The sequence below is a fragment of the Vulpes vulpes genome, chromosome 3 (assembly GCF_048418805.1).
Source record: "Vulpes vulpes isolate BD-2025 chromosome 3, VulVul3, whole genome shotgun sequence".
In the NCBI taxonomy this organism is placed as follows: domain Eukaryota; kingdom Metazoa; phylum Chordata; class Mammalia; order Carnivora; family Canidae; genus Vulpes; species Vulpes vulpes.
In genome coordinates, this window is record NC_132782.1 from 121,923,984 (window position 1) to 121,936,802 (window position 12,819).

Here is a 12,819-nt window from a genome sequence, read left to right on the forward strand (position 1 = left end):
CAAGAAACCCTTGACCAGGTCAGGCTCGGTGGAGCAGTGGTTTAGCGCTGCCTGCAGCCCGGGGTGCGATTCTGGAGACCCGGGATCGAGTTCCACATCGGGCTTCCTGCATGGAGCCTGCTTCTCCCTCTGCCTCTCTCTGTCTCTGTATCTCTCATGAACTAATAAATAAAATCTTTTTAAAAAATAAATAAATCTCTTAAAAAAAAAAAAAAAAAGATACCCTGACCAAAATAGGAAGAGAAAGTACAAAACCCTGCTTCCTGCTCTAAGTAATAAATATTCCACCCTCTAGTTAACAATGGTCAATAAAAGAACCTTCAGGGCATGCAGTTCTTGCTCTCTCAAGGCCCCCTGCTCTCATATCTCTATAGTGTACTTTTCATTTATTAAACTTTCGCACTTATGTCACTTATTCACTGCTACATGTCTGTCCTTGAATTCTTTCTCAAGACGTGAATTTTTTTTTTGAGAGAGAACTTTTAATGACTCTTTCTAGATGGGCTGGGTTGAGGACTCAGGGCCCAGGGTCTCCCCAGTTCACCTGTCTAAAATGTATACAATAAAAGCACAAGACTTGGACGTTTCGTTGAGACTATTTATATTAGGCCTCCATGTGCATGTAATTATAGTATGTTTTTTCCTACTATTAATCTGTCCCATGTCAATTTAATTCTTAGACCAGTTAGAAGAATCTTGAAGGAAATTTCTTTCAGCCCTAACAGTTGGCTAGTTGGCAGGATAAACTTCAAATGGCTAAATACTGCTCACCCTGAGATCGCTGTAGTTAAGAAATACTGGGACATTTGACAAATAGCTAGCAAAAGGTATAATTTCTTACCATGTCACACTCCTGGAAATTGTCTGCAAGACCTAGTGGTACAAGAGTGTTTTTTCTTTTTAAATTAAGATGAGCAGAAAATATTTTTGGAAATAGTTCCTTTGGCTCAGCATCTCTGATCAATTTGGTAATCTTGGTTTTATTGATCCATTTCCACCCAGAGATGATCACTATTTTTGTCTTTTGTGTTGTTATAAAAAGGAATTACTATAGGGAAAGAATACCAGCATAGACCCTTATATGCCTGCTGTTCAAACTAACATTATAGACTGCTGAGTTCATGGTTCTTATCAGACTAGTATGTTCCCACAAACCTTCCTGTGGGTCATGAAATCTGGATAAGGTTTTTCCTTGTCCTGAGAACTTGCTTTGTGACCAGTGAGAATATCATCTGGTCTCCACCAGGCAGATAGTGCACTTACTGGGATACACCTTGGTACCTAAAGTTGCTAGCAGCACTCTTTGTCCAGCCATGCCAGTTCTCAGAAAGGTAAATAAGAGGTACCAGTCCATAAGGGACTTTTATGCTCTCAAACTTTGTTGCCTATTAGTACTGAAAAGTCCCATTCCAGTAGCACCCACCTTATGTCACACATTAGATGTGCGACAGGAGGCATTTCAGGATTTTTTGGGTAATCAGACACGATTTTCAATAACCCATACTTACTGCTTGTGTAACAAAGGCTTTTGCTTTCTTAAGACTATTTTTGGGAGTAAACTTTTGGATCATGGGGACTGTATCATCCACGTCCTCTCTAGGGATGCCTCTTACTTCCATGGTCTAAGCCTAGAAACTTGCTTTTGGGCCTTTCCAAAAAAAATGGCATACTGGTTTGAGTTGTTATTAAAATGAGTAAGATCCGAGGAGACTGGCAAGATGGCAAAAGAGCAGGAGTCCTCAACTCACCTGGTCCCACACTTACCTAGATAACTTTCAAAACATCCTGAATACCTATGCATTCACTGTGAGATGTAAAGAGAGAACAGCTGGAATGCTACCAAGAGGAAAGCTTTTGCTTCTAAAAACTTTTGAAGGCAGAAAAAAAGTGGCGGAGGGGAACCGTGACTAGCATGGCTGAAGTGGAGTGGCAAGTGCTTTCAGGGAACAAAAGCCCGGCCCGTACAAACAGAAACTTAAAAATCCACGCCTGAGTGTTACCTGACGAAAAGCGCATAGCAGGAAAATGGGCAGAATTGCAGGAGAGCCAGTGAAGTATCAAGATTCTCGGAGACACTGTAAGACTGGGGCATCCAGGAAAAAGCTCACCCCAAACTGTGGTCCAATCTCAGTAAAGGGCTGGAGTGCCACAGCCCTCCGGGGCATTTGCAGAAGTAAACCGGTTACTCCTGGAGTTCCCTTTACCCTAGAGCCCAGCAACGATGGAGATGGCTGTCCTCCATTCCCTTCGGGAGAGGCAGACCCTAGGAGTATGGATTCAATGGCACAGAGCCCTCGATTTGAGGGCACCAAAGTGGACAAAGCTGGCTATCCTCCGTTTCCCCTGGGACAGGTGGAACTGGGGAGGGCATAGGAAAACAAGAACTCTCCTGCCACTGGGCACCCCGCAAGCTGTGCAGATCAGAGGACCCACACCTGCCCCCAGGAGCAGCTAGGCCAGTGTGGACTGGAAGACTGAAGTTAATTACTCTTGGAAACTCCACACCAGAGCAGGATCTCTTGCTGCCACCAATTTTTTTCCTCTTCAAGTCACCTTGCATCTGGGAGAGGAGGGGCATCTATAGAACAAACGCCCCACATGATACACAGCTCATACTGAGCCCAGCACCTGGCAAGGGGCAGGGCATCTCCACCCAGGCACAGACACTTGAGAATCAGCACAGCAGACCCCTCCCCCAGAACTGCAGAAAGTAAAAGGGAAAAGCAAGTTTACTTAAGAAACAGCACTGGAAAGCTCCAGGACTATGGGAAAATAGTATATAGAACCTTGAGGGCCCTTCCCCCCCCCATTATGACTCAATTTTTTTATCAGGCTAAAAATTTCCAATATATTTTCTCTTTTCCCATCTTAACTACAATATTTTACCAACTCTGCATTTTTAATTTCTTTTCCTTTTTGACTTTCATATTTCTACAATTATGTATCTTATATTTATTTTTCACTTCTGGATTCCCTTCAACATATTCAATTTAATTTTGGTAGATATACCAGATACGGCTTTTTTGTTTTTGTTTTTTCTGTCTTGTTTTCTGATGGTGAAAGTTTAGTACCTTCTAACACAGGACCAAAACACACACAGAACCAAGTGGAACACCACGCTGGTTCATTCTCTGAGATTAAATTCTCTGTTCCTTCCCATTTTGCCTCCTTCTTTTATCTTGTTTATGTTTTTGTGGTCAATGTAGGGGCTTTCTTATAAGTATTGCTGGTTTATATAAATTTGGGATTGAGCATCTTCTAACATACAAAACAGAACACAACTGGAACCCAGAGGATCACCCTCTAGATCCCCTCAGGGAGACTACATTCATTCTCCACTACCACTTCCTCACCACAACCATCTCCCCCCATTTTTGCTTTTTCTCCTTTTTTTTTTTTTTTTATTCTTACTACTTTTTCACTTTAGTGGTTCTTTTATTTTCTTCTGTTCTTCTTTTTCTTTTATTTTCTGGTCTCTGATCTCTTCGGAATCATCTAGGGTGTATTTTACGTAGGTCGTGGTTGGTATTTTTTGACTCAGGTCACTCATACACTCTGCACTGGACAAAATGACTAGAAGGAAGAATTCACCACAAAACAAAGAACCAGAAGCAATACTCTCTGCCATAGAATTACAGAATGTGGATTTCAATTAGATGTCAGAAATTCAATTCAGAAGCACAATCATAAAGTTACTGGTGGCTCTGGAAAAGAGCATAAAGGACTCCAGAGACTTTTTGTTACTGAAGAACTGAGATCTAATCAGGCCAAAATTAAAAATAGTTTAACTTAGATGCAATCCAAACTGGATGCTCTGCTAGGGTTCCTGAGTTAGAAGAGAGAGTGAGTGACAAAGAAGACAAGTTGATGGAAAGGAAGGAAGTAGAGGAAAAAACAGAAAAACAATTAAGAGCCCACGAGGAAAGGCTTAGGGAAATAAATGATAGCCTGAGAAGGAAGCTTATACATCTAATTGGGATTCCAGAAGAGGCTGAGAGAGGACCACAAAGTATATTTGAAGAAATCATAGCTGAGAACTTCCCTAATCTGTGGAAGGAAACAGGCATTCAGATCCAAGACACAGAGAGGACCCCCACCAAAATCAATAAAAAACATTCAACACCTTGACATTTAATAGTGAAACTGCAAATATCAAAGATAAAGAGTAAATTCTTAAAGCAGCTCAAGACAGGAGATTATTAACTTATATGGGGAGAAATATCAGATTAACTGCAGACCTATCAAAGGACACCTGGCAGGCCAGAAAGGGCTGCATGATATATACAGGGTACTAAATAAGAACATGTAGCCAAGAATACTTTATTCAGCAAGGCTGTAATTCAGAATAGAAGGAGAGATAAAGAGCTTCCAGGATAGGTAGAAACTGAAAGAATATGTAACCACCAAACCTGCTCTGCAAGAAATATTAAGGGGGACCTTGTAAGCAAAGGAAGGAGCCCAAAGAAACAATCCACAGAAACAGAACAGTATAGGTAATACTATGACACTAAATTCGTATCTTTCAAAAGTTACTCTGAACATGAATGGACTAAATGATCTCATCAAAAGACACAGGGTATCAGACTGGATAAAATAGCAAGACCCATCTATATGCTGTCTTAACGAGACTCATTTTAGACCTAAGGACACCTCCAGCCTGAAAATGAAGGGGTGGGAAACCATTTACCATTCAAATGGGCCTCAAAAGAAAGTTGGGGTAGCAATCCTCATATTAGATAAATTAAAGTTTATCCCAAAGACTGTAGTAAGAGATGAAGAGGAACACTACATCATACTTAAAGGGCCTATCCAACAAGAGGACCTAAAAATCACGAATATTTATGCACCTACTGTGGGAGCCAAGTATATCAATCAATTAATAACCAATGTAAACAGATTACTTAGATAATAACACAGTAGTAATAGGAGATTTCAACATGGCATTTTCAGCAAAGGAGAGATATTCTAAGCAGAACATCACCAAAGAAACAAGGGCCTTAAATGATACACTGGACCAAATGGATTTCACAGATATATACAGGACTTTCCATACGAACGCAACTGAATACATTCTTCTCAAGTGCACATGGAACTTTCTCCAGAATAGACCACATACTGGGTCACAAAACAGGTCTTAACTGATACCAAAAGATTGAGATTGTCCCCTGCATATTTTCGACCATAATGCTTTGAAACTAGAACTCAATCACAAGAAAAAATTTGGAAGAAACTCAAAACTCGGAGGTTAAAGAGCATTCTGCTAAAAGAAGAATGGCTCAACCAGGAAATTAGAGAAGAATTAAAAAGATTCATAGAAACTAATGAAAATGAAGATACAACTATTCAAAATCTTTGGGATACTGCAAAAGCGATCTTAAGAGGGAAATACATTGCAATACAAGTCTCCCTCAAAACTCTGAAAAAACTCAAATACACAAACTAACCTCACACCTAAAGGAATTGGAGGAAGAACAGCAAATAAAGCCTAAACCAAGCAGAAGAGAGATGATAAAGATCAGAGCAAAACTCAATGAAGTAGAGACCAGAAAAACTGTAGAACAGATTAACACACCAGGAGCTGGTTCTTGAAAGTCAGTAAGATAGATAAACCCCTAGCCAGATTTATTAAAAAGAAAACATAAAAACTCAAATTAGTAAAATCACAAACAAGAGTAGAGATCACATCCAATACCAAGGAAATAAAAATGATTTTAAAATGTATTTGAGCAACTGTATGCCAACAAATTACCAATCTAGAAGAAATGGATGCATTTCTGGAAACCCACAAAATTACCAAAGTAGAACAGGAAGAAATAGAAAACCTGAACAGGGCAGTATAACCAGTGAGGAAATTGAAGCCATCAACAAAAACCTCCCAAGACACAAAAATCCAGGGCCAGATGGCTTCCCAGGGGAATTCTATCAAACATTTAAAGAAGAAGTAATACCTATTCTACAAAGCTGTTTCGAAAGATGAAAGAGACGGAATACTTCCAAACTTGTCCTATGAGGTCAGCACTACCTTGCTCCCAAAACCAGACAATGACTCCACCAAAAAAGGAGAATTATAGACTAATACCCCTGATGGACATGGATGCAAAAATTCTCACCAAGACATAGCCAATAGGATACAACAGTACATTAAAAAGATTATTCACCACAACCAAATGGGATTTATCCCTGGGATGCAAGGGTGCTTTAACACATGTAAAACAACCAACAGGATAGAGCACATTAAGTAAAAGAAAAAACAAGAATCATATGATCCACTCTAGATGCAGAGAAAGCATTTGAAAAAATACAGCACCCATTCCACCACCTATTCTTCAAATGTAGGGATAGAGGGAACATTCCTCAATATCTTAAAAGCCATTTATGAAAGGTCCACAGTAAGTATCATTCTCAATGGGGAAAAACTGAGACCTTTTCCCTAAGATCAGGAACACGACAGGAATGTCCACTCTCACCCCTGCTATTCAACATAGTACTAGAAGACCTAGCCTCAGCAATCAGGCAACAAAAAGAAATAAAAGGCATTCAAATTGGCAAAGAAGAAGTCCAACTCTTCCTCTTCACAGATGACATGATCTGTGACATAGAAAACCCAGAAGACTCCACCCCAAGATTGCTAGAACTCATACAGCAATTTGGCCGTGTGGCAGGATACAAAATCAATGCCCAGAAATGCCACTGGGCACACTAACAATGAGACTGAAGAAAGAAATTAAGGAGTCAACCTTATTTACAATTACACCCAAAAGCATAAGATACCTAGGAATAAACCTAACCAAACAGGTAAAGGATCTATATTCTAAACACTACAGAACACTTCTGAAAGAAATAGAGGAAGACATAAAGAGATGGAAAAACAGTCCATGCTCACGGATTGGAAGAATAAATAATGTGAAAATGTCAATGCTACTCAGGGCAATTTACACATTCAGTGCAATCCCTAACAAAATACCATGGACTTTCTTCACAGAATTGGAACAAATCATCTTAAGATTTGTGTGGAATCAGAAAAGACTCCAAATAGCCAGGGGAATATTGAAAAAGAAAACCAGAGCCGGGGGCATCGCAATGGTGGATTTCAGGCTGTATTACAAAGCTGTAGTCATCAAGACAGTGTGGTACTGGCACAAAAACAGACACATAGATCAATGGAACAGAATGGAGAACCTAGAAATGGTCCCTCAATTCTATGGTCAACTAATATTCAACAAAACAGGAAAGACCATCCACTGAAAAAATGACAGTCTCTTCAATAAATAGTGTTGGGAAAATTGGACAGCCATGTGCAGAAGAATGAACTGGACAATTCTCTTATGCCATACACAAAGAGAAACTCAAAATGATTGAAAGATTTGAATGTGAGATAAGTATCCATCAAAATCCTAGAGGAGAACACCAGCAACAACCGTTTTGAACTTGGCCACAGCAATTTCTTGCAAGACACATCTACAAAAGGCAAGGGAAACAAAAGCAAAAATGAACCACTGGGACTTCATCAAGATAAGCTTTTGCACAGCAAAGGATACAGTCAACAAAACTAAGACAACCTACAGAATGGGAGAAGATATTTGCAAATGACCTATCAGATAAAGGGCTAGTATCCAAGATCTATAAAGAACTTACTAAACTCAACAGAAAAGAAACAATCCAGTCATGAAATGGGCAGAAGACATGAACAGATAGTTCTCCAAAGAAGACACAGACATGGCCAACAAGCAGGTGAAACAATGCTCAGCATCACTTGCCATCAGGGCAATACAAATCAAAACCACAATGAGATACCACCTCACACCAGTGAGAATGGTGAAAATTAACAAAACAGGAAACAACAAATGTTGGAGAGGATGTGGAGAAAGGGGAGTCCTCTTGCACTGTTGCTGGGAATGCGAACTGGTACAGCCACTCTGGAAAACAGTGTGGAGATTCCTCAAGAAGTTAAAAAATAAAGTTATCCTACAACCCAGCAATTACACTACTGGGTATTTACCCCAAAGATACTGATGAAGTGAAATGCTGGGATATGGGCACCCCAAAGATTACAGCATCAGTGTCCACAATAGCCAAACTGTGGAAGGAGCCATGATGTCCTTCGACAGATAAATGGATAAAGATGTGGTCTATATATACAATGGAATATTACTCGGCTATCATAAAGGACAAATACCCACCATTTGCTTTGACGTGGATGGAACTAGAGGGTATTATGCTGAGTGAAATAAGTCAATCAGAGGACAATCATCATATGGTTTCACGCATATGTGGAATATAAGAAATAGTGAAAGGGATTAAAAGGGAAAGGAAGGTAACGGAATGGGAAAAATCAGAGGGAGACAAACCGTGAGAGACTCCTAACTCTGGGAAATGAACAAAGGGTTGTGGAAGGGAAGAGGATGGGGTAACTTGGTGATGGGGAACGAGGAGGGCATGTGATGAGATAACCAATGGGCGTTATGCTGTATGTTGCCAAATTGAATTTAAATTAAAAAAATGTAAAAAAAAAAATTTAGTAAGATCCTACTTATCAACGGTCAGACAATAAATCCTTTAAATTAGCTACACTTCAAAGAAAAAAAATCCTTATACAGAGCTCTCAATTGTCTTATTAGTGTATCTACTAGCCTTAGGGACTCCCTTGACAAGGTGAAAGAACAGAAGTTAGACTTAAGAGAAAAACTGATGTTCACATCCAAGGTAAATTCCCTTCTTAAAAACCAGCTCCATCTGCCTGTTTTAACTTACCCTTCCTTAGAAGATTTAGAGAGCACGCCAGCCTAAACTCTAGATTTAAAGTATACAGATTACTCATGTGAATGCTAAAAACCATGAAGTGAGGGATGCCTGGGTGGCTCAGCGGTTGAAGGTCTGCCTTTGGCCCAGGGCGTGATCCTAGTCCCAGGATTAAGTCCCATATTGGGTTCCCTGCATGGAGCCTGCTTCTCCCTCTGTCTGTGTCTCTGCCTCTCTCTCTCTCTCATGAATAAACAAATAAAACCTTTTTAAAAAAATAAATAAAATAAAATTCATGAAGTAAATTTAATAGAAGCACTGAAGACAAGTAATAGGACTTACTTTGCTATTTCTTACAATTCCTACTTTCCAAAGCTCTATAATCAGGCTCTGCCAGTTTTAGGCATTCTTATGCCATGTCCTTTGCAGATGTACCCTGGACCTCCCACCCCCAACCCAGGAGGGAAAAAATTTTGTGTCTCTTGGATAGCAGCGAATCTTATAAATTATAAAGCCCATTTTTACCTCCACTTTCAGAAGTTCCCACCAAATTTACAGAGAAATTGGAAAGATTAGCGGCTTTTCATATCCTCCCCACTACAAAAGAAACAGATGACACTAATTTTTTCTGGCCCTGCTACAAACAAACAGCAAAGGTTGATATTCAGGGGCTAATAGAAGCCAAGACTGGACTGGCTCTTGTTAAAATGCTTTATACAGATTCCTCTTTTTTTTTTTTTTTTTTTTTACAAAGATATAAACCTTCTGATCTCTACATTAGTTGGAAATCTTGCTCTAAAAAGGCTGATCAATCTCTTGATATTCAGGCTATAAATCAGCTCTTTATGGGAATTAGAAACAACTTTGCTTGGCAAATCTCTACAAAACCAGAAATGCAAATCAAAGCCCCCCACATCTCTATCAATCCCAAAACTTCATCTATTCATCTCAAAACACTTATAGATATTACAAAAAAAATCAGGTTACTGAAACAAAATTATCCTGTACTTAAGGAAAGTAAATTCTAAATAGCAATTACCTTATAATTCTTAGGAAAAAAAAAAAAAACCCACAACTTATAATACATTCTTTCTCTGTCCCTTAAAGTTATAAATCTTCTATCTCTGAAGTATAAACACAGCCCATAATTGCTTGAGTAAAAGAAAAAAAGATGGTCTTTTTAAAAAATACGAACTGCAAAAGGTTCTCTTGCCCTTTTTCTCCTCAAATATTAATAACAGTACGATTTCTGCATCTGTCAGTATGTCTATTGTGGATATTAGGCATTTTTCCACCTCTGGTTAGAACTGCTAAAATTAATTTGTAAAAGAGTTCTATTTAATTGGCTTAAAGAAAATTAAGCACAGTTTTGAATTCATAAAATTTTTCAAAAATAAAAAAAGAAACTCAATTCAATGAATTTCAAGTTCCTGTGTGCTAGGAAAATATTCAGTATTAAAGCTAACAACGTTGTTGGTTTAATTAAAATAGACATGTCCTTAGAGTTATCAGCATTAAAATAATACTTTTATTCTGCCTGGGTTTACTGAAAGTAAGTTCAAATTATCTCTAGCAAAATTTGTCAACCCCAAACAAAACAAATTTACAATAATGTCTGACTTTCTCTGATGTCTCATCAAGTTTTTGTGGGTAACCTACACATAACTGCTAAGAACAAGTAAATTAAGTAGATGTAAAGGTTTTGGGTAAACATTTAAAATATGAATCTCAAATCTTTTCAGTAATCTGAAACCTAAAAGTTTTACTAAGTGATAAGTTAAATTCATGGAATTTATTTATTAGACATAAATCACTTCCAAATATGATAAAAACCCAAACATTAACTATTGAACATAATAGGTTCAAATTTGGCTTCATTATTGAAGAGAAACTAAAGATAAATTTGGATCTGATAGTAAATATTTTCTTGTGCTTTACTGAAAGATTTATTGGAAGAAGCACATATCTGGAAATTATGAATTATATCTCATGTCAATTTAATTTTTAGACTAAAGAACCTTGAATAATCAAGGAAAATTTTCCTCCCTCAGAACCAAGAGAAGTGCTGGTCATCACAGTGGAAAAATAACTGAAATCTTGTCTGAGACACCAAAATCTTTATACCACCTTTGGAATTAGTATGAGCTGAGAACCAACCACAACCATCACAAGAGCTAATATTTACTAAAGAACTTGACTACACACACTTACACACATTATCATACTTGTTTTAAGTATTTTACATTCATCAAATCATATTTACAATAACCCTAAGATAAGTATCATGATTATCTCCTTGGGCACTGACAGAACTTGCCCAAGGCCACAAAGCAATAAACCTTAGAAAAAGATCTAATGTTAGAATCTACACCTACAAAACCACTGTCATACACTAGTTTTCAGTAAATTAGGCTGAATTTCTTGTCTCTGTAGAAAGAGGGAGACACATAGGGATTTTATAAATTGATATTTTTAAATACGGGTTTTGGCATACCTAACAGAATTACATGTTCTAAGGAATAATTTTATTTAGATCTTGGCTCACTATTCCTGTCATAATTCTTAATAATTTCAAAATCCACTTAGATGATCCTTTTAATACTCAAGTTTCTCAATTTCTTTAATTTCACCTCTTTCCATGACTCTTTTCACTCAACTACCATGTTCACACCCTGGAACTTAGAGTTATTAATTACTGTATTCTCTCTTTGTCAATTTGTCACCTTATTCTCTTATTTCAATCTCCCAAATTTCTACATCCTATCTCTAGTAAATAATTCCAATATATCTTCAATCATACTGCAATCTATAACTGATGATTATCATTTCTCCACTGTATCTCAACCTTCATTTTCTCACCTTGCTCTTTACCCAGACCTCTATGTCTTTTCTTTATAATCATTCTCTTGAATACATCAACACCTTTTCCTTTCTCCCACTTTGTTGTCTTCATCTAGGTAAACTCCAACTTTGATTAAATTCAACTGTCTACTCAATGATAGCATCAAGGCTAAACATAACTGGAGAAAAACACAAAGTAATTTGTCTACTATCACTTAAATTAACAACAGACTTTAATCACCACTTTAAGTATTGTCTAGCCATCCTTGTAAGAATGTCTTTACCACTTTCCCAAGTATCTATTTTACACTTTCTTTTCTTTCCTCAATCCAACACTCCTTCCCTCTGTGACCTTGCTTGTGTTTCACTGAAAAAAATGTAAGTTTTACATGCTCCTACTATGTACCTAGCAAACTGCAAATATCTAGACCTACACAATCTGTCCTTTCTCCCATTGCTATTGTGAGCCGTTTACATGCCCATCTTCAAAATTATGAGCCGTTTACATGCCCATCCCAGGGTCCTGGGATCAAGTCCCACATCAAGCTCCCCACAAGAAGCCTGTCTCTCCCTTTGCCTATGTGTCTGCCTCTCTCTCTGAGTCTCTCATGAATAAATAAAATCTTTAAGAAAACCCCAAAACACACACACAAAAAAACCTTTTTGGTACTGTATGTCCCTGAGAGCAAGGCTGGTCTCTATCACGGTTGTCTTCAATTCTCACTATATTAAATTCCTAATATTTTCTTTAATATCTCCTCTCATTTCTTCCATCCATCAAACCAGTTTGTCAAGGAGAGGTCTGTCAAGAACAGATCTGACATATTTCACCACCCCTTCCTACTTGACATATTTTCATTTGGTTTCTACCTATTCCTCAGTCTATATATTGACATCTAAAAATGAGCTGTTACAGGATTCACTTCTTCATACTCCTAATTACTATCTTTAAAATTCCCAATTTCCTTATTTCACAATGCTATGAGGAAGAAGCTGTGATTCACAACAGCATTCCAACAAAGACAAAATCTTTGGGCATTGATTCTGGTGAAATTATTATATACTCATAGGACACTATTAATATGCAAAGTTTTCTTATTAACACATAGCTAAAACTAATTTCACTAAGATACCAATACTTTTGTAGGAGAAACACTTACACCTTTACATGATAATCTAATAGATTTGGGAGCACCAAAATAAAAGACTAAATTAGGGCAGGAATACAAATTTCCTAAA

General features: G+C 37.8%; 1 protein-coding gene across 1 annotated transcript in view; it reads right to left on the reverse strand.

The window, feature by feature from the left end:
- The window catches only part of LOC112918226 (pancreatic alpha-amylase), a 71,530-nt gene that overhangs the window by 58,215 nt on the left and 496 nt on the right, over positions 1 to 12,819 (reverse strand). The gene's annotated exons all lie outside the window — the stretch shown is intronic.